The following is a 26,321-nucleotide window of genomic DNA, read 5'->3' on the forward strand; positions in this document are numbered from 1 at the left end:
GAAAAACTATTGAAAAAAAAATGTTAAAAAACTGAGAATGTAAATGCAAAGAAAAAAGAGTGCTGTGTCACAATAACCAATAACCAATAACAGTATTGCAGCATGTGGGCGCTGTGGCTTAGTTGGTTAAAGCGCCTATCTAGTAAACAGGAGATCCTGAGTTCAACTCTCAGCAGTGCCTTTGCTCATCATATTATCACCAAGTCATTGCCTGCTGTTTACATCCCAGATTTTCGGGATCACGTCTTTGAGCTTCACCCATATTTGCTCACAGGAAACTTGCATTCCCTATGCCCACGGTTTCCACCACATCTGAACAAAAACATTTTCTTATCAGTTTGGTTTGATGTACTACCTTCCATCTCTGACAATAGGTAAAGGTCACTAACAAGTCTTTTGGGATGCTATGCTCAACATGGATGGGAGCTTAACCCGCACTTGCCTAGCCAAAACTTCTTCAAGTAAAATTGCTGCTTCTACAATAAGAAACATTGTATAAAACTTAATTACTAAGCCACAGCACCTACATGAAATATAATAGTGACTGGCTTCTGTGGCACAAAACTCATTGGTTTTGCCACAGCTTTCATTATCATATTTTGGAAGTTGCACAACATTCTTTTCAACAATTTTGTCCTAAAAGTTTTCCATTCCCTTGTAGGTGGACTATGTGTATACTCTTAGGCAGGGAAAAGTAGGCCTGAAAAACCATTGAAAAAAAAATGTTAAAAAACTGAGAATGCAAATGCAAAGAAAAAAGAGTGCTGTGCCACAATAACCAATAACTGTATTGCAGCATGTGGGTGCTGTGGCTTAGTTGGTTAAAGCGCCTGTCTAGTATACAGGAGATCCTGAGTTCAACTCTCAGCAGTGCCTTTGCTCATCTTATTATCACCAAGTCATTGCCTGCTGTTTACATCCCAGATTTTCGGGATCACGTCTTTGAGCTTCACCCATATTTGCTCACAGGAAACTTGCATTCGCTATGCCCACTGTTTCCACCACATCTGAACAAAGACATTTTCTTATCAGTTTGGTTTGATGTACTACCTTCCATCTCTGACAATAGGTAAAGGTCACTAACAAGTCTTTTGGGATGCTATGCTCAACATGGATGGGAGCTTAACCCGCACTTGCCTAGCCAAAACCTCTTCAAGTAAAATTGCTGCTTCTACAATAAGAAACATTGTATAAAACTTAATTACTAAGCCACAGCACCTACATGAAATATAATAGTGACTGGCTTCTGTGGCACAAAACTCATTGGTTTTGCCACAGCTTTCATTATCATATTTTGGAAGTTGCACAACATTCTTTTTAACAATTTTGTCCTAAAAGTTTTCCATTCCCTTTTAGGTGGACTATGTGTATACTCTTAGGCAGGGAAAAGTAGGCCTGAAAAACTATTGAAAAAAAAATGTTAAAAAACTGAGAATGCAAATGCAAAGAAAAAAGAGTGCTGTGCCACAATAACCAATAACCAATAACTGTATTGCAGCATGTGGGCGCTGTGGCTTAGTTGGTTAAAGCGCCTGTCTAGTAAACAGGAGTTCCTGAGTTCAACTCTCAGCAGTGCCTTTGCTCATCTTATTATCACCAAGTCATTGCCTGCTGTTTACATCCCAGATTTTCGGGATCACGTCTTTGAGCTTCACTCATATTTGCTCACAGGAAACTTGCATTCCCTATGCACACTGTTTCCACCACATCTGAACAAAGACATTTTCTTATCAGTTTGGTTTGATGTACTACCTTCCATCTCTGACAATAGGTAAAGGTCACTAACAAGTCTTTTGGGATGCTATGCTCAACATGGATGGGAGCTTAACCCGCACTTGCCTAGCCAAAACTTCTTCAAGTAAAATTGCTGCTTCTACAATAAGAAACATTGTATAAAACTTAATTACTAAGCCACAGCACCTACATGAAATATAATAGTGACTGGCTTCTGTGGCACAAAACTCATTGGTTTTGCCACAGCTTTCATTATCATATTTTGGAAGTTGCACAACATTCTTTTCAACAATTTTGTCCTAAAAGTTTTCCATTCCCTTTTAGGTGGACTATGTGTATACTCTTAGGCAGGGAAAAGTAGGCCTGAAAAACTATTGAAAAAAAATTGTTAAACTGAGAATGCTAATGCACACAAAAAAGAGTGCTGTGGCACGATAACCAATATCTGTATTGCAGTATATGGGTGCTGTGGCTTAGCTGGTTAAAGCGCCTGTCTAGTAAACAGGAGATCCTGAGTTCAACTCTCAGCAGTGCCTTTGCTCATCTTATTATCACCAAGTCATTGCCTGCTGTTTACATCCCATATTTTCGGGATCACGTCTTTGAGCTTCACCCATATTTGCTCACAGGAAACTTGCATTCCCTATGCCCACTGTTTCAACCACATCTGAACAAAGACATTTTCTTATCAGTTTGGTTTGATGTACTACCTTCCATCTCTGACAATAGGTAAAGGTCACTAAGAAGTCTTTTGGGATGCTATGCTCAACATGGATGGGAGCTTAACCCGCACTTGCCTAGCCAAAACTTCTTCAAGTAAAATTGCTGCTTCTACAATAAGAAACATTGTATAAAACTTAATTACTAAGCCACAGCACCTACATGAAATATAATAGTGACTGGCTTCTGTGGCACAAAACTCATTGGTTTTGCCACAGCTTTCATTATCATATTTTGGAAGTTGCACAACATTCTTTTCAACAATTTTGTCCTAAAAGTTTTCCATTCCCTTTTAGGTGGACTATGTGTATACTCTTAGGCAGGGAAAAGTAGGCCTGAAAAACTATTGAAAAAAAAATGTTAAAAAACTGAGAATGCAAATGCAAAGAAAAAAGAGTGCTGTGCCACAATAACCAATAACTGTATTGCAGCATGTGGGCGCTGTGGCTTAGTTGGTTAAAGCGCCTGTCTAGTAAACAGGAGATCCTGAGTTCAACTCTCAGCAGTGCCTTTGCTCATCTTATTATCACCAAGTCATTGCCTGCTGTTTACATCCCAGATTTTCGGGATCATGTCTTTGAGCTTCACCCATATTTGCTCACAGGAAACTTGCATTCCCTATGCCCACTGTTTCCACCACATCTGAACAAAGACATTTTCTTATCAGTTTGGTTTGATGTACTACCTTCCATCTCTGACAATAGGTAAAGGTCACTAACAAGTCTTTTGGGATGCTATGCTCAACATGGATGGGAGCTTAAAGGGACTCCGAGCAGTGCAAAAACTATGGAAAGATGCATATCATTTTAAAGCTCTCTTTCTCCTCTTTCCAATGATATATAAATCGCCGCCCTACGCCTTTTAGTTTTCGCTATTTTCGCGATTGAAATTGCTGCGGCTGCGATTTCGATCGTGAAAATAGAGAAAACTAAAAGGTGTAGGGCAACGATTTAGGGGTCGTCAGAAAGAGGAGAAAGAGAGCTTTAAAATGATATCCATCTTTCTATAGTTACATTGTATTACACAGGGCGACATTTTCTCAGAGTCAGCAGCTCTATTCAGCAGAAAAAGTCGCCCTGTGTAATACAATGTAACTATGGAAAGATGGATATCATTTTAAAGCTCTCTTTCTCCTCTTTCTGACGACCCCTAAATCGTCACCCTACGCCTTTTAGTTTTCTGTATTTTCGTGATCGAAATCGCAGCCATGTCAATTTCAATCGCGAAAATAGCGAAAACTAAAAGGCGTAGTGCGGCGATTTACATATCATTGGAAAGAGGAGAAAGAGAGCTTTAAAATGATATGCATCTTTCCATAGTTTCTGCACTGCTCGGAGTCCCTTTAACCCGCACTTGCCTAGCCAAAACTTCTTCAAGTAAAATTGCTGCTTCTACAATAAGAAACATTGTATAAAACTTAATTACTAAGCCACAGCACCTACATGAAATATAATAGTGACTGGCTTCTGTGGCACAAAACTCATTGGTTTTGCCACAGCTTTCATTATCATATTTTGGAAGTTGCACAACATTCTTTTCAACAATTTTGTCCTAAAAGTTTTCCATTCCCTTTTAGGTGGACTATGTGTATACTCTTAGGCAGGGAAAAGTAGGCCTGAAAAACTATTGAAAAAAAAATGTTAAAAAACTGAGAATGCAAATGCAAGAAAAAAGAGTGCTGTGCCACAATAGACAATAACTGTATTGCATCATGTGGGCGCTGTGGCTTAGTTGGTTGAAGTGCCTGTCTAGTAAACAGGAGATCCTGAGTTCAACTCTCAGCAGTGCCTTTGCTCATCTTATTATCACCAAGTCATTGCCTGCTGTTTACATCCCAGATTTTCGGGATCACGTCTTTGCGGAGCAGTGCTTTTCAGCGCTGCTAGATTTGGGCGCAGCCGGCGCCTCCATAGACTTCACTAGGAATCATCCCTATTGAAGCGCTCAGTAAATAACGTCGGCTCCGTCAGAAGACGGAGCCGAAGTTGCTTAAAAACATAATAATTCGGCCTCCAGCAATCGCTGGAAGCCGAATTATTTCATTCCCCCACTATCCATGTCGGCCTGGAGGGGGAATAGTAATTAAATCGGCCCGGACTTGTGCAGAAGCAGGATCAGCTATATACCGCTGTATCCTGCGCCCAAGTCTACCGGCGCCAATTTCAAATGTACGCCGTCTTTGAGCTTCACCCATATTTGCTCACAGGAAACTTGCATTCGCTATGCCCACTGTTTCCACCACATCTGAACAAAGACATTTTCTTATCAGTTTGGTTTGATGTACTACCTTCCATCTCTGACAATAGGTAAAGGTCACTAACAAGTCTTTTGGGATGCTATGCTCAACATGGATGGGAGCTTAACCCGCACTTGCCTAGCCAAAACTTCTTCAAGTAAAATTGCTGCTTCTACAATAAGAAACATTGTATAAAACTTAATTACTAAGCCACAGCACCTACATAAAAATATAATAGTGACTGGCTTCTGTGGCACAAAACTCATTGGTTTTGCCACAGCTTTCATTATCATATTTTGGAAGTTGCACAACATTCTTTTCAACAATTTTGTCCTAAAAGTTTTCCATTCCCTTTTAGGTGGACTATGTGTATACTCTTAGGCAGGGAAAAGTAGGCCTGAAAAACTATTGAAAAAAAAATGTTAAAAAACTGAGAATGCAAATGCAAAGAAAAAAGAGTGCTGTGCCACAATAACCAATAACTGTATTGCAGCATGTGGGCGCTGTAGCTTAGTTGGTTAAAGCGCCTGTCTAGTAAACAGGAGATCCTGAGTTCAACTCTCAACAGTGCCTTTGCTCATCTTATTATCACCAAGTCATTGCCTGCTGTTTACATCCCAGATTTTCGAATCACGTCTTAGAGCTTCACCCATATTTGCTCACAGGAAACTTGCATTCGCTATGCCCACTGTTTCTACCACATCTGAACAAAGACATTTTCTTATCAGTTTGGTTTGATGTACTACCTTCCATCTCTGACAATAGGTAAAGGTCACTAACAAGTCTTTTGGGATGCTATGCTCAACATGGATGGGAGCTTAACCCGCACTTGCCTAGCCAAAACTTCTTCAAGTAAAATTGCTGCTTCTACAATAAGAAACATTGTATAAAACTTAATTACTAAGCCACAGCACCTACATGAAATATAATAGTGACTGGCTTCTGTGGCACAAAACTCATTGGTTTTGCCACAGCTTTCATTATCATATTTTGGAAGTTGCACAACATTCTTTTTAACAATTTTGTCCTAAAAGTTTTCCATTCCCTTTTAGGTGGACTATGTGTATACTCTTAGGCAGGGAAAAGTAGGCCTGAAAAACTATTGAAAAAAAAATGTTAAAAAACTGAGAATGCAAATGCAAAGAAAAAAGAGTGCTGTGCCACAATAACCAATAACCAATAACTGTATTGCAGCATGGGGGCGCTGTGGCTTAGTTGGTTAAAGCGCCTGTCTAGTAAACAGGAGATCCTGAGTTCAACTCTCAGCAGTGCCTTTGCTCATCATATTATCACCAAGTCATTGCCTGCTGTTTACATCCCAGATTTTCGGGATCACGTCTTTGAGCTTCACCCATATTTGCTCACAGGAAACTTGCATTCGCTATGCCCACTGTTTCCACCACATCTGAACAAAGACATTTTCTTATCAGTTTGGTTGGATGTACTACCTTCCATCTCTGACAATAGGTAAAGGTCACTAACAAGTCTTTTGGGATGCTATGCTCAACATGGATGGGAGCTTAACCCGCACTTGCCTAGCCAAAACTTCTTCAAGTAAAATTGCTGCTTCTACAATAAGAAACATTGTATAAAACTTAATTACTAAGCCACAGCACCTACATGAAATATAATAGTGACTGGCTTCTGTGGCACAAAACTCATTGGTTTTGCCACAGCTTTCATTATCATATTTTGGAAGTTGCACAACATTCTTTTCAACAATTTTGTCCTAAAAGTTTTCCATTCCCTTTTAGGTGGACTATGTGTATACTCTTAGGCAGGGAAAAGTAGGCCTGAAAAACTATTGAAAAAAAAATGTTAAAAAACTGAGAATGCAAATGCAAAGAAAAAAGAGTGCTGTGCCACAATAACCAATAACTGTATTGCAGCATGTGGGCGCTGTGGCTTAGTTGGTTAAAGCGCCTGTCTAGTAAACAGGAGATCCTGAGTTCAACTCTCAACAGTGCCTTTGCTCATCTTATTATCACCAAGTCATTGCCTGCTGTTTACATCCCAGATTTTCGAATCACGTCTTAGAGCTTCACCCATATTTGCTCACAGGAAACTTGCATTCGCTATGCCCACTGTTACTACCACATCTGAACAAAGACATTTTCTTATCAGTTTGGTTTGATGTACTACCTTCCATCTCTGACAATAGGTAAAGGTCACTAACAAGTCTTTTGGGATGCTATGCTCAACATGGATGGGAGCTTAACCCGCACTTGCCTAGCCAAAACTTCTTCAAGTAAAATTGCTGCTTCTACAATAAGAAACATTGTATAAAACTTAATTACTAAGCCACAGCACCTACATGAAATATAATAGTGACTGGCTTCTGTGGCACAAAACTCATTGGTTTTGCCACAGCTTTCATTATCATATTTTGGAAGTTGCACAACATTCTTTTTAACAATTTTGTCCTAAAAGTTTTCCATTCCCTTTTAGGTGGACTATGTGTATACTCTTAGGCAGGGAAAAGTAGGCCTGAAAAACTATTGAAAAAAAAATGTTAAAAAACTGAGAATGCAAATGCAAAGAAAAAAGAGTGCTGTGTCAAAATAACCAATAACCAATAACTGTATTGCAGCATGTGGGCGCTGTGGCTTAGTTGGTTAAAGCGCCTGTCTAGTAAACAGGAGATCCTGAGTTCAACTCTCAGCAGTGCCTTTGCTCATCATATTATCACCAAGTCATTGCCTGCTGTTTACATCCCAGATTTTCGGGATCACGTCTTTGAGCTTCACCCATATTTGCTCACAGGAAACTTGCATTCCCTATGCCCACTGTTTCCACCACATCTGAACAAAAACATTTTCTTATCAGTTTGGTTTGATGTACTACCTTCCATCTCTGACAATAGGTAAAGGTCACTAACAAGTCTTTTGGGATGCTATGCTCAACATGGATGGGAGCTTAACCCGCACTTGCCTAGCCAAAACTTCTTCAAGTAAAATTGCTGCTTCTACAATAAGAAACATTGTGTAAAACTTAATTACTAAGCCACAGCACCTACATGAAATATAATAGTGACTGGCTTCTGTGGCACAAAACTCATTGGTTTTGCCACAGCTTTCATTATCATATTTTGGAAGTTGCACAACATTCTTTTCAACAATTTTGTCCTAAAAGTTTTCCATTCCCTTTTAGGTGGACTATGTGTACACTCTGAGGCTAGAAACCCACTAGGAGAGCTTTGTAAGCGTGAGTGATTTGAAAAAGCTCTTGGTAATGCAATGCTATGGGGGATTTTTATGAAATCACATCACTCAAGTGGGATCACACCCATAGCATTACATTAGCTAGAGCTTTTCAAATCACAAAGCGCTCAGAAAAGCTCTCCTAGTGGGTTTCTAGCCTTAGGCAGGGAAAAGTAGGCCTGAAAAACCATTGAAAAAAAATGTTAAAAAACTGAGAATGCAAATGCAAAGAAAAAACAGTGCTGTGCCACAATAACCAATAACTGTATTGCAGCATGTGGGCGCTGTGGCTTAGTTGGTTAAAGCGCCTGTCTAGTATACAGGAGATCCTGAGTTCAACTCTCAGCAGTGCCTTTGCTCATCTTATTATCACCAAGTCATTGCCTGCTGTTTACATTCCAGATTTTCGGGATCACGTCTTTGAGCTTCACCCATATTTGCTCACAGGAAACTTGCATTCGCTATGCCCACTGTTTCCACCACATCTGAACAAAGACATTTTCTTATCAGTTTGGTTGGATGTACTACCTTCCATCTCTGACAATAGGTAAAGGTCACTAACAAGTCTTTTGGGATGCTATGCTCAACATGGATGGGAGCTTAACCCGCACTTGCCTAGCCAAAACTTCAAGTAAAATTGCTGCTTCTACAATAAGAAACATTGTATAAAACTTAATTACTAAGCCACAGCACCTACATGAAATATAATAGTGACTGGCTTCTGTGGCACAAAACTCATTGGTTTTGCCACAGCTTTCATTATCATATTTTGGAAGTTGCACAACATTCTTTTTAACAATTTTGTCCTAAAAGTTTTCCATTCCCTTTTAGGTGGACTATGTGTATACTCTTAGGCAGGGAAAAGTAGGCCTGAAAAACTATTGAAAAAAAAATGTTAAAAAACTGAGAATGCAAATGCAAAGAAAAAAGAGTGCTGTGTCAAAATAACCAATAACCAATAACTGTATTGCAGCATGTGGGCGCTGTGGCTTAGTTGGTTAAAGTGCCTGTCTAGTAAACAGGAGATCCTGAGTTCAACTCTCAACAGTGCCTTTGCTCATCTTATTATCACCAAGTCATTGCCTGCTGTTTACATCCCAGATTTTCGAATCACGTCTTAGAGCTTCACCCATATTTGCTCACAGGAAACTTGCATTCGCTATGCCCACTGTTTCTACCACATCTGAACAAAGACATTTTCTTATCAGTTTGGTTTGATGTACTACCTTCCATCTCTGACAATAGGTAAAGGTCACTAACAAGTCTTTTGGGATGCTATGCTCAACATGGATGGGAGCTTAACCCGCACTTGCCTAGCCAAAACTTCTTCAAGTAAAATTGCTGCTTCTACAATAAGAAACATTGTATAAAACTTAATTACTAAGCCACAGCACCTACATGAAATATAATAGTGACTGGCTTCTGTGGCACAAAACTCATTGGTTTTGCCACAGCTTTCATTATCATATTTTGGAAGTTGCACAACATTCTTTTTAACAATTTTGTCCTAAAAGTTTTCCATTCCCTTTTAGGTGGACTATGTGTATACTCTTAGGCAGGGAAAAGTAGGCCTGAAAAACTATTGAAAAAAAAATGTTAAAAAACTGAGAATGTAAATGCAAAGAAAAAAGAGTGCTGTGTCACAATAACCAATAACCAATAACTGTATTGCAGCATGTGGGCGCTGTGGCTTAGTTGGTTAAAGCGCCTATCTAGTAAACAGGAGATCCTGAGTTCAACTCTCAGCAGTGCCTTTACTCATCATATTATCACCAAGTCATTGCCTGCTGTTTACATCCCAGATTTTCGGGATCACGTCTTTGAGCTTCACCCATATTTGCTCACAGGAAACTTGCATTCCCTATGCCCACGGTTTCCACCACATCTGAACAAAAACATTTTCTTATCAGTTTGGTTTGATGTACTACCTTTTATCTCTGACAATAGGTAAAGGTCACTAACAAGTCTTTTGGGATGCTATGCTCAACATGGATGGGAGCTTAACCCGCACTTGCCTAGCCAAAACCTCTTCAAGTAAAATTGCTGCTTCTACAATAAGAAACATTGTATAAAACTTAATTACTAAGCCACAGCACCTACATGAAATATAATAGTGACTGGCTTCTGTGGCACAAAACTCATTGGTTTTGCCACAGCTTTCATTATCATATTTTGGAAGTTGCACAACATTCTTTTCAACAATTTTGTCCTAAAAGTTTTCCATTCCCTTTTAGGTGGACTATGTGTATACTCTTAGGCAGGGAAAAGTAGGCCTGAAAAACTATTGAAAAAAAATGTTAAAAAACTGAGAATGCAAATGCAAAGAAAAAAGAGTGCTGTGCCACAATAACCAATAACTGTGTTGCAGCGTGTGGGTGCTGTGGCTTAGTTGGTTAAAGCGCCTGTCTAGTAAACAGGACATCCTGAGTTCAACTCTCAGCAGTGCCTTTGCTCATCTTATTATCACCAAGTCATTGCCTGCTGTTTACATCCCAGATTTTCAGAATCACGTCTTAGAGCTTCACCCATATTTGCTCACAGGAAACTTGCATTCGCTATGCCCACTGTTTCCACCACATCTGAACAAAGACATTTTCTTATCAGTTTGGTTTGATGTACTACCTTCCATCTCTGACAATAGGTAAAGGTCACTAACAAGTCTTTTAGGATGCTATGCTCAACATGGATGGGAGCTTAACCCGCACTTGCCTAGCCAAAACTTCTTCAAGTAAAATTGCTGCTTCTACAATAAGAAACATTGTATAAAACTTAATTACTAAGCCACAGCACCTACATGAAATATAATAGTGACTGGCTTCTGTGGCACAAAACTCATTGGTTTTGCCACAGCTTTCATTATCATATTTTGGAAGTTGCACAACATTCTTTTCAACAATTTTGTCCTAAAAGTTTTCCATTCCCTTGTAGGTGGACTATGTGTATACTCTTAGGCAGGGAAAAGTAGGCCTGAAAAACCATTGAAAAAAAAATGTTAAAAAACTGAGAATGCAAATGCAAAGAAAAAAGAGTGCTGTGCCACAATAACCAATAACTGTATTGCAGCATGTGGGTGCTGTGGCTTAGTTGGTTAAAGCGCCTGTCTAGTATACAGGAGATCCTGAGTTCAACTCTCAGCAGTGCCTTTGCTCATCTTATTATCACCAAGTCATTGCCTGCTGTTTACATCCCAGATTTTCGGGATCACGTCTTTGAGCTTCACCCATATTTGCTCACAGGAAACTTGCATTCGCTATGCCCACTGTTTCCACCACATCTGAACAAAGACATTTTCTTATCAGTTTGGTTTGATGTACTACCTTCCATCTCTGACAATAGGTAAAGGTCACTAACAAGTCTTTTGGGATGCTATGCTCAACATGGATGGGAGCTTAACCCGCACTTGCCTAGCCAAAACCTCTTCAAGTAAAATTGCTGCTTCTACAATAAGAAACATTGTATAAAACTTAATTACTAAGCCACAGCACCTACATGAAATATAATAGTGACTGGCTTCTGTGGCACAAAACTCATTGGTTTTGCCACAGCTTTCATTATCATATTTTGGAAGTTGCACAACATTCTTTTTAACAATTTTGTCCTAAAAGTTTTCCATTCCCTTTTAGGTGGACTATGTGTATACTCTTAGGCAGGGAAAAGTAGGCCTGAAAAACTATTGAAAAAAAAATGTTAAAAAACTGAGAATGCAAATGCAAAGAAAAAAGAGTGCTGTGCCACAATAACCAATAACCAATAACTGTATTGCAGCATGTGGGCGCTGTGGCTTAGTTGGTTAAAGCGCCTGTCTAGTAAACAGGAGTTCCTGAGTTCAACTCTCAGCAGTGCCTTTGCTCATCTTATTATCACCAAGTCATTGCCTGCTGTTTACATCCCAGATTTTCGGGATCACGTCTTTGAGCTTCACTCATATTTGCTCACAGGAAACTTGCATTCCCTATGCACACTGTTTCCACCACATCTGAACAAAGACATTTTCTTATCAGTTTGGTTTGATGTACTACCTTCCATCTCTGACAATAGGTAAAGGTCACTAACAAGTCTTTTGGGATGCTATGCTCAACATGGATGGGAGCTTAACCCGCACTTGCCTAGCCAAAACTTCTTCAAGTAAAATTGCTGCTTCTACAATAAGAAACATTGTATAAAACTTAATTACTAAGCCACAGCACCTACATGAAATATAATAGTGACTGGCTTCTGTGGCACAAAACTCATTGGTTTTGCCACAGCTTTCATTATCATATTTTGGAAGTTGCACAACATTCTTTTCAACAATTTTGTCCTAAAAGTTTTCCATTCCCTTTTAGGTGGACTATGTGTATACTCTTAGGCAGGGAAAAGTAGGCCTGAAAAACTATTGAAAAAAAATTGTTAAACTGAGAATGCTAATGCACACAAAAAAGAGTGCTGTGGCACGATAACCAATATCTGTATTGCAGTATATGGGTGCTGTGGCTTAGCTGGTTAAAGCGCCTGTCTAGTAAACAGGAGATCCTGAGTTCAACTCTCAGCAGTGCCTTTGCTCATCTTATTATCACCAAGTCATTGCCTGCTGTTTACATCCCATATTTTCGGGATCACGTCTTTGAGCTTCACCCATATTTGCTCACAGGAAACTTGCATTCCCTATGCCCACTGTTTCAACCACATCTGAACAAAGACATTTTCTTATCAGTTTGGTTTGATGTACTACCTTCCATCTCTGACAATAGGTAAAGGTCACTAAGAAGTCTTTTGGGATGCTATGCTCAACATGGATGGGAGCTTAACCCGCACTTGCCTAGCCAAAACTTCTTCAAGTAAAATTGCTGCTTCTACAATAAGAAACATTGTATAAAACTTAATTACTAAGCCACAGCACCTACATGAAATATAATAGTGACTGGCTTCTGTGGCACAAAACTCATTGGTTTTGCCACAGCTTTCATTATCATATTTTGGAAGTTGCACAACATTCTTTTCAACAATTTTGTCCTAAAAGTTTTCCATTCCCTTTTAGGTGGACTATGTGTATACTCTTAGGCAGGGAAAAGTAGGCCTGAAAAACTATTGAAAAAAAAATGTTAAAAAACTGAGAATGCAAATGCAAAGAAAAAAGAGTGCTGTGCCACAATAACCAATAACAGTATTGCAGCATGTGGGCGCTGTGGCTTAGTTGGTTAAAGCGCCTGTCTAGTAAACAGGAGATCCTGAGTTCAACTCTCAGCAGTGCCTTTGCTCATCTTATTATCACCAAGTCATTGCCTGCTGTTTACATCCCAGATTTTCGGGATCATGTCTTTGAGCTTCACCCATATTTGCTCACAGGAAACTTGCATTCCCTATGCCCACTGTTTCCACCACATCTGAACAAAGACATTTTCTTATCAGTTTGGTTTGATGTACTACCTTCCATCTCTGACAATAGGTAAAGGTCACTAACAAGTCTTTTGGGATGCTATGCTCAACATGGATGGGAGCTTAAAGGGACTCCGAGCAGTGCAAAAACTATGGAAAGATGCATATCATTTTAAAGCTCTCTTTCTCCTCTTTCCAATGATATATAAATCGCCGCCCTACGCCTTTTAGTTTTCGCTATTTTCGCGATTGAAATTGCTGCGGCTGCGATTTCGATCGTGAAAATAGAGAAAACTAAAAGGTGTAGGGCAACGATTTAGGGGTCGTCAGAAAGAGGAGAAAGAGAGCTTTAAAATGATATCCATCTTTCTATAGTTACATTGTATTACACAGGGCGACATTTTCTCAGAGTCAGCAGCTCTATTCAGCAGAAAAAGTCGCCCTGTGTAATACAATGTAACTATGGAAAGATGGATATCATTTTAAAGCTCTCTTTCTCCTCTTTCTGACGACCCCTAAATCGTCACCCTACGCCTTTTAGTTTTCTGTATTTTCGTGATCGAAATCGCAGCCATGTCAATTTCAATCGCGAAAATAGCGAAAACTAAAAGGCGTAGTGCGGCGATTTACATATCATTGGAAAGAGGAGAAAGAGAGCTTTAAAATGATATGCATCTTTCCATAGTTTCTGCACTGCTCGGAGTCCCTTTAACCCGCACTTGCCTAGCCAAAACTTCTTCAAGTAAAATTGCTGCTTCTACAATAAGAAACATTGTATAAAACTTAATTACTAAGCCACAGCACCTACATGAAATATAATAGTGACTGGCTTCTGTGGCACAAAACTCATTGGTTTTGCCACAGCTTTCATTATCATATTTTGGAAGTTGCACAACATTCTTTTCAACAATTTTGTCCTAAAAGTTTTCCATTCCCTTTTAGGTGGACTATGTGTATACTCTTAGGCAGGGAAAAGTAGGCCTGAAAAACTATTGAAAAAAAAATGTTAAAAAACTGAGAATGCAAATGCAAGAAAAAAGAGTGCTGTGCCACAATAGACAATAACTGTATTGCATCATGTGGGCGCTGTGGCTTAGTTGGTTGAAGTGCCTGTCTAGTAAACAGGAGATCCTGAGTTCAACTCTCAGCAGTGCCTTTGCTCATCTTATTATCACCAAGTCATTGCCTGCTGTTTACATCCCAGATTTTCGGGATCACGTCTTTGCGGAGCAGTGCTTTTCAGCGCTGCTAGATTTGGGCGCAGCCGGCGCCTCCATAGACTTCACTAGGAATCATTCCTATTGAAGCGCTCAGTAAATAACGTCGGCTCCGTCAGAAGACGGAGCCGAAGTTGCTTAAAAACATAATAATTCGGCCTCCAGCAATCGCTGGAAGCCGAATTATTTCATTCCCCCACTATCCATGTCGGCCTGGAGGGGGAATAGTAATTAAATCGGCCCGGACTTGTGCAGAAGCAGGATCAGCTATATACCGCTGTATCCTGCGCCCAAGTCTACCGGCGCCAATTTCAAATGTACGCCGTCTTTGAGCTTCACCCATATTTGCTCACAGGAAACTTGCATTCGCTATGCCCACTGTTTCCACCACATCTGAACAAAGACATTTTCTTATCAGTTTGGTTTGATGTACTACCTTCCATCTCTGACAATAGGTAAAGGTCACTAACAAGTCTTTTGGGATGCTATGCTCAACATGGATGGGAGCTTAACCCGCACTTGCCTAGCCAAAACTTCTTCAAGTAAAATTGCTGCTTCTACAATAAGAAACATTGTATAAAACTTAATTACTAAGCCACAGCACCTACATAAAAATATAATAGTGACTGGCTTCTGTGGCACAAAACTCATTGGTTTTGCCACACCTTTCATTATCATATTTTGGAAGTTGCACAACATTCTTTTCAACAATTTTGTCCTAAAAGTTTTCCATTCCCTTTTAGGTGGACTATGTGTATACTCTTAGGCAGGGAAAAGTAGGCCTGAAAAACTATTGAAAAAAAAATGTTAAAAAACTGAGAATGCAAATGCAAAGAAAAAAGAGTGCTGTGCCACAATAACCAATAACTGTATTGCAGCATGTGGGCGCTGTAGCTTAGTTGGTTAAAGCGCCTGTCTAGTAAACAGGAGATCCTGAGTTCAACTCTCAACAGTGCCTTTGCTCATCTTATTATCACCAAGTCATTGCCTGCTGTTTACATCCCAGATTTTCGAATCACGTCTTAGAGCTTCACCCATATTTGCTCACAGGAAACTTGCATTCGCTATGCCCACTGTTTCTACCACATCTGAACAAAGACATTTTCTTATCAGTTTGGTTTGATGTACTACCTTCCATCTCTGACAATAGGTAAAGGTCACTAACAAGTCTTTTGGGATGCTATGCTCAACATGGATGGGAGCTTAACCCGCACTTGCCTAGCCAAAACTTCTTCAAGTAAAATTGCTGCTTCTACAATAAGAAACATTGTATAAAACTTAATTACTAAGCCACAGCACCTACATGAAATATAATAGTGACTGGCTTCTGTGGCACAAAACTCATTGGTTTTGCCACAGCTTTCATTATCATATTTTGGAAGTTGCACAACATTCTTTTTAACAATTTTGTCCTAAAAGTTTTCCATTCCCTTTTAGGTGGACTATGTGTATACTCTTAGGCAGGGAAAAGTAGGCCTGAAAAACTATTGAAAAAAAAATGTTAAAAAACTGAGAATGCAAATGCAAAGAAAAAAGAGTGCTGTGCCACAATAACCAATAACCAATAACTGTATTGCAGCATGGGGGCGCTGTGGCTTAGTTGGTTAAAGCGCCTGTCTAGTAAACAGGAGATCCTGAGTTCAACTCTCAGCAGTGCCTTTGCTCATCATATTATCACCAAGTCATTGCCTGCTGTTTACATCCCAGATTTTCGGGATCACGTCTTTGAGCTTCACCCATATTTGCTCACAGGAAACTTGCATTCGCTATGCCCACTGTTTCCACCACATCTGAACAAAGACATTTTCTTATCAGTTTGGTTGGATGTACTACCTTCCATCTCTGACAATAGGTAAAGGTCACTAACAAGTCTTTTGGGATGCTATGCTCAACATGGATGGGAGCTTAACCCGCACTTGCCTAGCCAAAACTTCTTCAAGTAAAATTGCTGCTTCTACAATAAGAAACATTGTATAAAACTTAATTACTAAGCCACAGCACCTACATAAAAATATAATAGTGACTGGCTTCTGTGGCACAAAACTCATTGGTTTTACCACAGCTTTCATTATCATATTTTGGAGGTTGCACAACATTCTTTTCAACAATTTTGTCCTAAAAGTTTTCCATTCCCTTTTAGGTGGACTATGTGTATACTCTTAGGCAGGGAAAAGTAGGCCTGAAAAACTATTGAAAAAAAAATGTTAAAAAACTGAGAATGCAAATGCAAAGAAAAAAGAGTGCTGTGCCACAATAACCAATAACTGTATTGCAGCATGTGGGCGCTGTGGCTTAGTTGGTTAAAGCGCCTGTCTAGTAAACAGGAGATCCTGAGTTCAACTCTCAACAGTGCCTTTGCTCATCTTATTATCACCAAGTCATTGCCTGCTGTTTACATCCCAGATTTTCGAATCACGTCTTAGAGCTTCACCCATATTTGCTCACAGGAAACTTGCATTCGCTATGCCCACTGTTACTACCACATCTGAACAAAGACATTTTCTTATCAGTTTGGTTTGATGTACTACCTTCCATCTCTGACAATAGGTAAAGGTCACTAACAAGTCTTTTGGGATGCTATGCTCAACATGGATGGGAGCTTAACCCGCACTTGCCTAGCCAAAACTTCTTCAAGTAAAATTGCTGCTTCTACAATAAGAAACATTGTATAAAACTTAATTACTAAGCCACAGCACCTACATGAAATATAATAGTGACTGGCTTCTGTGGCACAAAACTCATTGGTTTTGCCACAGCTTTCATTATCATATTTTGGAAGTTGCACAACATTCTTTTTAACAATTTTGTCCTAAAAGTTTTCCATTCCCTTTTAGGTGGACTATGTGTATACTCTTAGGCAGGGAAAAGTAGGCCTGAAAAACTATTGAAAAAAAAATGTTAAAAAACTGAGAATGCAAATGCAAAGAAAAAAGAGTGCTGTGTCAAAATAACCAATAACCAATAACTGTATTGCAGCATGTGGGCGCTGTGGCTTAGTTGGTTAAAGCGCCTGTCTAGTAAACAGGAGATCCTGAGTTCAACTCTCAGCAGTGTCTTTGCTCATCATATTATCACCAAGTCATTGCCTGCTGTTTACATCCCAGATTTTCGGGATCACGTCTTTGAGCTTCACCCATATTTGCTCACAGGAAACTTGCATTCCCTATGCCCACTGTTTCCACCACATCTGAACAAAAACATTTTCTTATCAGTTTGGTTTGATGTACTACCTTCCATCTCTGACAATAGGTAAAGGTCACTAACAAGTCTTTTGGGATGCTATGCTCAACATGGATGGGAGCTTAACCCGCACTTGCCTAGCCAAAACTTCTTCAAGTAAAATTGCTGCTTCTACAATAAGAAACATTGTGTAAAACTTAATTACTAAGCCACAGCACCTACATGAAATATAATAGTGACTGGCTTCTGTGGCACAAAACTCATTGGTTTTGCCACAGCTTTCATTATCATATTTTGGAAGTTGCACAACATTCTTTTCAACAATTTTGTCCTAAAAGTTTTCCATTCCCTTTTAGGTGGACTATGTGTACACTCTGAGGCTAGAAACCCACTAGGAGAGCTTTGTAAGCGTGAGTGATTTGAAAAAGCTCTTGGTAATGCAATGCTATGGGGGATTTTTATGAAATCACATCACTCAAGTGGGATCACACCCATAGCATTACATTAGCTAGAGCTTTTCAAATCACAAAGCGCTCAGAAAAGCTCTCCTAGTGGGTTTCTAGCCTTAGGCAGGGAAAAGTAGGCCTGAAAAACCATTGAAAAAAAATGTTAAAAAACTGAGAATGCAAATGCAAAGAAAAAACAGTGCTGTGCCACAATAACCAATAACTGTATTGCAGCATGTGGGCGCTGTGGCTTAGTTGGTTAAAGCGCCTGTCTAGTATACAGGAGATCCTGAGTTCAACTCTCAGCAGTGCCTTTGCTCATCTTATTATCACCAAGTCATTGCCTGCTGTTTACATTCCAGATTTTCGGGATCACGTCTTTGAGCTTCACCCATATTTGCTCACAGGAAACTTGCATTCGCTATGCCCACTGTTTCCACCACATCTGAACAAAGACATTTTCTTATCAGTTTGGTTGGATGTACTACCTTCCATCTCTGACAATAGGTAAAGGTCACTAACAAGTCTTTTGGGATGCTATGCTCAACATGGATGGGAGCTTAACCCGCACTTGCCTAGCCAAAACTTCAAGTAAAATTGCTGCTTCTACAATAAGAAACATTGTATAAAACTTAATTACTAAGCCACAGCACCTACATGAAATATAATAGTGACTGGCTTCTGTGGCCCAAAACTCATTGGTTTTGCCACAGCTTTCATTATCATATTTTGGAAGTTGCACAACATTCTTTTCAACAATTTTGTCCTAAAAGTTTTCCATTCCCTTTTAGGTGGACTATGTGTATACTCTTAGGCAGGGAAAAGTAGGCCTGAAAAACTATTGAAAAAAAAATGTTAAAAAACTGAGAATGCAAATGCAAAGAAAAAAGAGTGCTGTGCCACAATAACCAATAACTGTATTGCAGCATGTGGGCGCTGTGGCTTAGTTGGTTAAAGTGCCTGTCTAGTAAACAGGAGATCCTGAGTTCAACGCTCAACAGTGCCTTTGCTCATCTTATTATCACCAAGTCATTGCCTGCTGTTTACATCCCAGATTTTCGAATCACGTCTTAGAGCTTCACCCATATTTGCTCACAGGAAACTTGCATTCGCTATGCCCACTGTTTCTACCACATCTGAACAAAGACATTTTCTTATCAGTTTGGTTTGATGTACTACCTTCCATCTCTGACAATAGGTAAAGGTCACTAACAAGTCTTTTGGGATGCTATGCTCAACATGGATGGGAGCTTAACCCGCACTTGCCTAGCCAAAACTTCTTCAAGTAAAATTGCTGCTTCTACAATAAGAAACATTGTATAAAACTTAATTACTAAGCCACAGCACCTACATGAAATATAATAGTGACTGGCTTCTGTGGCACAAAACTCATTGGTTTTGCCACAGCTTTCATTATCATATTTTGGAAGTTGCACAACATTCTTTTTAACAATTTTGTCCTAAAAGTTTTCCATTCCCTTTTAGGTGGACTATGTGTATACTCTTAGGCAGGGAAAAGTAGGCCTGAAAAACTATTGAAAAAAAAATGTTAAAAAACTGAGAATGCAAATGCAAAGAAAAAAGAGTGCTGTGTCACAATAACCAATAACCAATAACTGTATTGCAGCATGTGGGCGCTGTGGCTTAGTTGGTTAAAGCGCCTATCTAGTAAACAGGAGATCCTGAGTTCAACTCTCAGCAGTGCCTTTGCTCATCATATTATCACCAAGTCATTGCCTGCTGTTTACATCCCAGATTTTCGGGATCACGTCTTTGAGCTTCACCCATATTTGCTCACAGGAAACTTGCATTCCCTATGCCCACGGTTTCCACCACATCTGAACAAAAACATTTTCTTATCAGTTTGGTTTGATGTACTACCTTCCATCTCTGACAATAGGTAAAGGTCACTAACAAGTCTTTTGGGATGCTATGCTCAACATGGATGGGAGCTTAACCCGCACTTGCCTAGCCAAAACCTCTTCAAGTAAAATTGCTGCTTCTACAATAAGAAACATTGTATAAAACTTAATTACTAAGCCACAGCACCTACATGAAATATAATAGTGACTGGCTTCTGTGGCACAAAACTCATTGGTTTTGCCACAGCTTTCATTATCATATTTTGGAAGTTGCACAACATTCTTTTCAACAATTTTGTCCTAAAAGTTTTCCATTCCCTTTTAGGTGGACTATGTGTATACTCTTAGGCAGGGAAAAGTAGGCCTGAAAAACCATTGAAAAAAAAATGTTAAAAAACTGAGAATGCAAATGCAAAGAAAAAAGAGTGCTGTGCCACAATAACCAATAACTGTATTGCAGCATGTGGGTGCTGTGGCTTAGTTGGTTAAAGCGCCTGTCTAGTATACAGGAGATCCTGAGTTCAACTCTCAGCAGTGCCTTTGCTCATCTTATTATCACCAAGTCATTGCCTGCTGTTTACATCCCAGATTTTCGGGATCACGTCTTTGAGCTTCACCCATATTTGCTCACAGGAAACTTGCATTCGCTATGCCCACTGTTTCCACCACATCTGAACAAAGACATTTTCTTATCAGTTTGGTTTGATGTACTACCTTCCATCTCTGACAATAGGTAAAGGTCACTAACAAGTCTTTTGGGATGCTATGCTCAACATGGATGGGAGCTTAACCCGCACTTGCCTAGCCAAAACTTCTTCAAGTAAAATTGCTGCTTCTACAATAAGAAACATTGTATAAAACTTAATTACTAAGCCACAGCACCTACATGAAATATAATAGTGACTGGCTTCTGTGGCACAAAACTCATTGGTTTTGCCACAGCTTTCATTATCATATTTTGGAAGTTGCACAACATTCTTTTTAACAATTTTGTCCTAAAAGTTTTCCATTCCCTTTTAGGTGGACTATGTGTATACTCTTAGGCAGGGAAAAGTAGGCCTGAAAAACTATTGAAAAAAAAATGTTAAAAAACTGAGAATGCAAATGCAAAGAAAAAAGAGTGCTGTGCCACAATAACCAATAACCAATAACTGAATTGCAGCATGTGGGCGCTGTGGCTTAGTTGGTTAAAGCGCCTGTCTAGTAAACAGGAGTTCCTGAGTTCAACTCTCAGCAGTGCCTTTGCTCATCTTATTATCACCAAGTCATTGCCTGCTGTTTACATCCCAGATTTTCGGGATCACGTCTTTGAGCTTCACCCATATTTGCTCACAGGAAACTTGCATTCCCTATGCACACTGTTTCCACCACATCTGAACAAAGACATTTTCTTATCAGTTTGGTTTGATGTACTACCTTCCATCTCTGACAATAGGTAAAGGTCACTAACAAGTCTTTTGGGATGCTATGCTCAACATGGATGGGAGCTTAACCCGCACTTGCCTAGCCAAAACTTCTTCAAGTAAAATTGCTGCTTCTACAATAAGAAACATTGTAAAAAACTTAATTACTAAGCCACAGCACCTACATGAAATATAATAGTGACTGGCTTCTGTGGCACAAAACTCATTGGTTTTGCCACAGCTTTCATTATCATATTTTGGAAGTTGCACAACATTCTTTTCAACAATTTTGTCCTAAAAGTTTTCCATTCCCTTTTAGGTGGACTATGTGTATACTCTTAGGCAGGGAAAAGTAGGCCTGAAAAACTATTGAAAAAAAAATGTTAAAAAACTGAGAATGCAAATGCAAAGAAAAAAGAGTGCTGTGCCACAATAACCAATAACTGTATTACAGCATGTGGGCGCTGTGGCTTAGTTGGTTAAAGCGCCTGTCTAGTAAACAGGAGATCCTGAGTTCAACTCTCAGCAGTGCCTTTGCTCATCTTATTATCACCAAGTCATTGCCTGCTGTTTACATCCCAGATTTTCGGGATCACGTCTTTGAGCTTCACCCATATTTGCTCACAGGAAACTTGCATCCCCTATGCCCACTGTTTCCACCACATCTGAACAAAGACATTTTCTTATCAGTTTGGTTTGATGTACTACCTTCCATCTCTGACAATAGGTAAAGGTCACTAACAAGTCTTTTGGGATGCTATGCTCAACATGGATGGGAGCTTAACCCGCACTTGCCTAGCCAAAACTTCTTCAAGTAAAATTGCTGCTTCTACAATAAGAAACATTGTGTAAAACTTAATTACTAAGCCACAGCACCTACATGAAATATAATAGTGACTGGCTTCTGTGGCACAAAACTCATTGGTTTTGCCACAGCTTTCATTATCATATTTTGGAAGTTGCACAACATTCTTTTCAACAATTTTGTCCTAAAAGTTTTCCATTCCCTTTTAGGTGGACTATGTGTACACTCTTAGGCAGGGAAAAGTAGGCCTGAAAAACCATTGAAAAAAAATGTTAAAAAACTGAGAATGCAAATGCAAAGAAAAAAGAGTGCTGTGCCACAATAACCAATAACTGTATTGCAGCATGTGGGCGCTGTGGCTTAGTTGGTTAAAGCGCCTGTCTAGTATACAGGAGATCCTGAGTTCAACTCTCAGCAGTGCCTTTGCTCATCTTATTATCACCAAGTCATTGCCTGCTGTTTACATTCCTGATTTTCGGGATCACGTCTTTGAGCTTCACCCATATTTGCTCACAGGAAACTTGCATTCGCTATGCCCACTGTTTCCACCACATCTGAACAAAGACATTTTCTTATCAGTTTGGTTTGATGTACTACCTTCCATCTCTGACAATAGGTAAAGGTCACTAACAAGTCTTTTGGGATGCTATGCTCAACATGGATGGGAGCTTAACCCGCACTTGCCTAGCCAAAACTTCTTCAAGTAAAATTGCTGCTTCTACAATAAGAAACATTGTATAAAACTTAATTACTAAGCCACAGCACCTACATGAAATATAATAGTGACTGGCTTCTGTGGCCCAAAACTCATTGGTTTTGCCACAGCTTTCATTATCATATTTTGGAAGTTGCACAACATTCTTTTCAACAATTTTGTCCTAAAAGTTTTCCATTCCCTTTTAGGTGGACTATGTGTATACTCTTAGGCAGGAAAAAGTAGGCCTGAAAAACTATTGAAAAAAAAATGTTAAAAAACTGAGAATGCAAATGCAAAGAAAAAAGAGTGCTGTGCCACAATAACCAATAACTGTATTGCAGCATGTGGGCGCTGTGGCTTAGTTGGTTAAAGCGCCTGTCTAGTATACAGGAGATCCTGAGTTCAACTCTCAGCAGTGCCTTTGCTCATCTTATTATCACCAAGTCATTGCCTGCTGTTTACATTCCAGATTTTCGGGATCACGTCTTTGAGCTTCACCCATATTTGCTCACAGGAAACTTGCATTCGCTATGCCCACTGTTTCCACCACATCTGAACAAAGACATTTTCTTATCAGTTTGTTTGATGTACTACCTTCCATCTCTGACAATAGGTAAAGGTCACTAACAAGTCTTTTGGGATGCTATGCTCAACATGGATGGGAGCTTAACCCGCACTTGCCTAGCCAAAACTTCTTCAAGTAAAATTGCTGCTTCTACAATAAGAAACATTGTATAAAACTTAATAACTAAGCCACAGCACCTACATGAAATATAATAGTGACTGGCTTCTGTGGCCCAAAACTCATTGGTTTTGCCACAGCTTTCATTATCATATTTTGGAAGTTGCACAACATTCTTTTCAACAATTTTGTCCTAAAAGTTTTCCATTCCCTTTTAGGTGGACTATGTGTATACTCTTAGGCAGGGAAAAGTAGGCCTGAAAAACTATTGAAAAAAAAATGTTAAAAAACTGAGAATGCAAATGCAAAGAAAAAAGAGTGCTGTGCCACAATAACCAATAACTGTATTGCAGCATGTGGGCGCTGTGGCTTAGTTGGTTAAAGCGCCTGTCTAGTAAACAGGAGATCCTGAGTTCAACTCTCAACAGTGCCTTTGCTCATCTTATTATCACCAAGTCATTGCCTGCTGTTTACATCCCAGATTTTCGAATCACGTCTTAGAGCTTCACCCATATTTGCTCACAGGAAACTTGCATTCGCTATGCCCACTGTTTCTACCACATCTGAACAAAGACATTTTCTTATCAGTTTGGTTTGATGTACTACCTTCCATCTCTGACAATAGGTAAAGGTCACTAACAAGTCTTTTGGGATGCTATGCTCAACATGGATGGGAGCTTAACCCGCACTTGCCTAGCCAAAACTTCTTCAAGTAAAATTGCTGCTTCTACAATAAGAAACATTGTATAAAACTTAATTACTAAGCCACAGCACCTACATGAAATATAATAGTGACTGGCTTCTGTGGCACAAAACTCATTGGTTTTGCCACAGCTTTCATTATCATATTTTGGAAGTTGCACAACATTCTTTTCAACAATTTTGTCCTAAAAGTTTTCCATTCCCTTTTAGGTGGACTATGTGTATACTCTTAGGCAGGGAAAAGTAGGCCTGAAAAACTATTGAAAAAAAAATGTTAAAAAACTGAGAATGTAAATGCAAAGAAAAAAGAGTGCTGTGTCACAATAACCAATAACCAATAACTGTATTGCAGCATGTGGGCGCTGTGGCTTAGTTGGTTAAAGCGCCTATCTAGTAAACAGGAGATCCTGAGTTCAACTCTCAGCAGTGCCTTTGCTCATCATATTATCACCAAGTCATTGCCTGCTGTTTACATCCCAGATTTTCGGGATCACGTCTTTGAGCTTCACCCATATTTGCTCACAGGAAACTTGCATTCCCTATGCCCACGGTTTCCACCACATCTGAACAAAAACATTTTCTTATCAGTTTGGTTTGATGTACTACCTTCCATCTCTGACAATAGGTAAAGGTCACTAACAAGTCTTTTGGGATGCTATGCTCAACATGGATGGGAGCTTAACCCGCACTTGCCTAGCCAAAACCTCTTCAAGTAAAATTGCTGCTTCTACAATAAGAAACATTGTATAAAACTTAATTACTAAGCCACAGCACCTACATGAAATATAATAGTGACTGGCTTCTGTGGCACAAAACTCATTGGTTTTGCCACAGCTTTCATTATCATATTTTGGAAGTTGCACAACATTCTTTTCAACAATTTTGTCCTAAAAGTTTTCCATTCCCTTTTAGGTGGACTATGTGTATACTCTTAGGCAGGGAAAAGTAGGCCTGAAAAACTATTGAAAAAAAATGTTAAAAAACTGAGAATGCAAATGCAAAGAAAAAAGAGTGCTGTGCCACAATAACCAATAACTGTGTTGTAGCATGTGGGTGCTGTGGCTTAGTTGGGTAAAGTGCCTGTCTAGTAAACAGGACATCCTGAGTTCAACTCTCAGCAGTGCCTTTGCTCATCTTATTATCACCAAGTCATTGCCTGCTGTTTACATCCCAGATTTTCAGAATCACGTCTTAGAGCTTCACCCATATTTGCTCACAGGAAACTTGCATTCGCTATGCCCACTGTTTCCACCACATCTGAACAAAGACATTTTCTTATCAGTTTGGTTTGATGTACTACCTTCCATCTCTGACAATAGGTAAAGGTCACTAACAAGTCTTTTGGGATGCTATGCTCAACATGGATGGGAGCTTAACCCGCACTTGCCTAGCCAAAACTTCTTCAAGTAAAATTGCTGCTTCTACAATAAGAAACATTGTATAAAACTTAATTACTAAGCCACAGCACCTACATGAAATATAATAGTGACTGGCTTCTGTGGCACAAAACTCATTGGTTTTGCCACAGCTTTCATTATCATATTTTGGAAGTTGCACAACATTCTTTTCAACAATTTTGTCCTAAAAGTTTTCCATTCCCTTTTAGGTGGACTATGTGTATACTCTTAGGCAGGGAAAAGTAGGCCTGAAAAACCATTGAAAAAAAAATGTTAAAAAACTGAGAATGCAAATGCAAAGAAAAAAGAGTGCTGTGCCACAATAACCAATAACTGTATTGCAGCATGTGGGTGCTGTGACTTAGTTGGTTAAAGCGCCTGTCTAGTATACAGGAGATCCTGAGTTCAACTCTCAGCAGTGCCTTTGCTCATCTTATTATCACCAAGTCATTGCCTGCTGTTTACATCCCAGATTTTCGGGATCACGTCTTTGAGCTTCACCCATATTTGCTCTGCTCACAGGAAACTTGCATTCGCTATGCCCACTGTTTCCACCACATCTGAACAAAGACATTTTCTTATCAGTTTGGTTTGATGTACTACCTTCCATCTCTGACAATAGGTAAAGGTCACTAACAAGTCTTTTGGGATGCTATGCTCAACATGGATGGGAGCTTAACCCGCA

General features: G+C 39.4%; 28 non-coding genes across 28 annotated transcripts; all 28 read left to right on the forward strand.

Moving 5' to 3' along the window:
- Positions 1–107: 107 nt before the first annotated feature.
- TRNAT-AGU (transfer RNA threonine (anticodon AGU)) lies at positions 108–181 on the forward strand. The gene has a single exon. It is a non-coding gene; the product is annotated as a tRNA-Thr (tRNA).
- A 621-nt stretch (positions 182–802) lies between these two features.
- TRNAT-AGU (transfer RNA threonine (anticodon AGU)) lies at positions 803–876 on the forward strand. Its single transcript has one exon. It is a non-coding gene; the product is annotated as a tRNA-Thr (tRNA).
- A 628-nt stretch (positions 877–1,504) lies between these two features.
- On the forward strand, positions 1,505–1,578 carry TRNAT-AGU (transfer RNA threonine (anticodon AGU)). Its single transcript has one exon. It is a non-coding gene; the product is annotated as a tRNA-Thr (tRNA).
- A 618-nt stretch (positions 1,579–2,196) lies between these two features.
- On the forward strand, positions 2,197–2,270 carry TRNAT-AGU (transfer RNA threonine (anticodon AGU)). Its single transcript has one exon. It is a non-coding gene; the product is annotated as a tRNA-Thr (tRNA).
- A 621-nt stretch (positions 2,271–2,891) lies between these two features.
- Positions 2,892–2,965, forward strand: TRNAT-AGU (transfer RNA threonine (anticodon AGU)). The gene has a single exon. It is a non-coding gene; the product is annotated as a tRNA-Thr (tRNA).
- A 2,224-nt stretch (positions 2,966–5,189) lies between these two features.
- On the forward strand, positions 5,190–5,263 carry TRNAT-AGU (transfer RNA threonine (anticodon AGU)). Its single transcript has one exon. It is a non-coding gene; the product is annotated as a tRNA-Thr (tRNA).
- Positions 5,264–5,890: 627 nt separating this feature from the next.
- Positions 5,891–5,964, forward strand: TRNAT-AGU (transfer RNA threonine (anticodon AGU)). Its single transcript has one exon. It is a non-coding gene; the product is annotated as a tRNA-Thr (tRNA).
- Positions 5,965–6,585: 621 nt separating this feature from the next.
- On the forward strand, positions 6,586–6,659 carry TRNAT-AGU (transfer RNA threonine (anticodon AGU)). Its single transcript has one exon. It is a non-coding gene; the product is annotated as a tRNA-Thr (tRNA).
- A 627-nt stretch (positions 6,660–7,286) lies between these two features.
- TRNAT-AGU (transfer RNA threonine (anticodon AGU)) lies at positions 7,287–7,360 on the forward strand. Its single transcript has one exon. It is a non-coding gene; the product is annotated as a tRNA-Thr (tRNA).
- An 810-nt stretch (positions 7,361–8,170) lies between these two features.
- On the forward strand, positions 8,171–8,244 carry TRNAT-AGU (transfer RNA threonine (anticodon AGU)). Its single transcript has one exon. It is a non-coding gene; the product is annotated as a tRNA-Thr (tRNA).
- A 1,326-nt stretch (positions 8,245–9,570) lies between these two features.
- On the forward strand, positions 9,571–9,644 carry TRNAT-AGU (transfer RNA threonine (anticodon AGU)). Its single transcript has one exon. It is a non-coding gene; the product is annotated as a tRNA-Thr (tRNA).
- Positions 9,645–10,959: 1,315 nt separating this feature from the next.
- Positions 10,960–11,033, forward strand: TRNAT-AGU (transfer RNA threonine (anticodon AGU)). The gene has a single exon. It is a non-coding gene; the product is annotated as a tRNA-Thr (tRNA).
- Positions 11,034–11,661: 628 nt separating this feature from the next.
- Positions 11,662–11,735, forward strand: TRNAT-AGU (transfer RNA threonine (anticodon AGU)). The gene has a single exon. It is a non-coding gene; the product is annotated as a tRNA-Thr (tRNA).
- A 618-nt stretch (positions 11,736–12,353) lies between these two features.
- TRNAT-AGU (transfer RNA threonine (anticodon AGU)) lies at positions 12,354–12,427 on the forward strand. The gene has a single exon. It is a non-coding gene; the product is annotated as a tRNA-Thr (tRNA).
- A 621-nt stretch (positions 12,428–13,048) lies between these two features.
- On the forward strand, positions 13,049–13,122 carry TRNAT-AGU (transfer RNA threonine (anticodon AGU)). The gene has a single exon. It is a non-coding gene; the product is annotated as a tRNA-Thr (tRNA).
- A 2,224-nt stretch (positions 13,123–15,346) lies between these two features.
- Positions 15,347–15,420, forward strand: TRNAT-AGU (transfer RNA threonine (anticodon AGU)). Its single transcript has one exon. It is a non-coding gene; the product is annotated as a tRNA-Thr (tRNA).
- A 627-nt stretch (positions 15,421–16,047) lies between these two features.
- Positions 16,048–16,121, forward strand: TRNAT-AGU (transfer RNA threonine (anticodon AGU)). Its single transcript has one exon. It is a non-coding gene; the product is annotated as a tRNA-Thr (tRNA).
- Positions 16,122–16,743: 622 nt separating this feature from the next.
- Positions 16,744–16,817, forward strand: TRNAT-AGU (transfer RNA threonine (anticodon AGU)). Its single transcript has one exon. It is a non-coding gene; the product is annotated as a tRNA-Thr (tRNA).
- A 627-nt stretch (positions 16,818–17,444) lies between these two features.
- TRNAT-AGU (transfer RNA threonine (anticodon AGU)) lies at positions 17,445–17,518 on the forward strand. The gene has a single exon. It is a non-coding gene; the product is annotated as a tRNA-Thr (tRNA).
- Positions 17,519–18,328: 810 nt separating this feature from the next.
- TRNAT-AGU (transfer RNA threonine (anticodon AGU)) lies at positions 18,329–18,402 on the forward strand. The gene has a single exon. It is a non-coding gene; the product is annotated as a tRNA-Thr (tRNA).
- Positions 18,403–19,721: 1,319 nt separating this feature from the next.
- TRNAT-AGU (transfer RNA threonine (anticodon AGU)) lies at positions 19,722–19,795 on the forward strand. Its single transcript has one exon. It is a non-coding gene; the product is annotated as a tRNA-Thr (tRNA).
- Positions 19,796–20,416: 621 nt separating this feature from the next.
- TRNAT-AGU (transfer RNA threonine (anticodon AGU)) lies at positions 20,417–20,490 on the forward strand. Its single transcript has one exon. It is a non-coding gene; the product is annotated as a tRNA-Thr (tRNA).
- Positions 20,491–21,118: 628 nt separating this feature from the next.
- On the forward strand, positions 21,119–21,192 carry TRNAT-AGU (transfer RNA threonine (anticodon AGU)). The gene has a single exon. It is a non-coding gene; the product is annotated as a tRNA-Thr (tRNA).
- Positions 21,193–21,813: 621 nt separating this feature from the next.
- Positions 21,814–21,887, forward strand: TRNAT-AGU (transfer RNA threonine (anticodon AGU)). The gene has a single exon. It is a non-coding gene; the product is annotated as a tRNA-Thr (tRNA).
- A 620-nt stretch (positions 21,888–22,507) lies between these two features.
- Positions 22,508–22,581, forward strand: TRNAT-AGU (transfer RNA threonine (anticodon AGU)). Its single transcript has one exon. It is a non-coding gene; the product is annotated as a tRNA-Thr (tRNA).
- Positions 22,582–23,202: 621 nt separating this feature from the next.
- On the forward strand, positions 23,203–23,276 carry TRNAT-AGU (transfer RNA threonine (anticodon AGU)). Its single transcript has one exon. It is a non-coding gene; the product is annotated as a tRNA-Thr (tRNA).
- A 620-nt stretch (positions 23,277–23,896) lies between these two features.
- TRNAT-AGU (transfer RNA threonine (anticodon AGU)) lies at positions 23,897–23,970 on the forward strand. The gene has a single exon. It is a non-coding gene; the product is annotated as a tRNA-Thr (tRNA).
- A 627-nt stretch (positions 23,971–24,597) lies between these two features.
- On the forward strand, positions 24,598–24,671 carry TRNAT-AGU (transfer RNA threonine (anticodon AGU)). The gene has a single exon. It is a non-coding gene; the product is annotated as a tRNA-Thr (tRNA).
- The last annotated feature ends 1,650 nt before the right edge of the window (positions 24,672–26,321 follow it).

The sequence above is a fragment of the Hyperolius riggenbachi genome, chromosome 11 (assembly GCF_040937935.1).
Source record: "Hyperolius riggenbachi isolate aHypRig1 chromosome 11, aHypRig1.pri, whole genome shotgun sequence".
Classification (NCBI taxonomy): Eukaryota; Metazoa; Chordata; class Amphibia; order Anura; family Hyperoliidae; genus Hyperolius; species Hyperolius riggenbachi.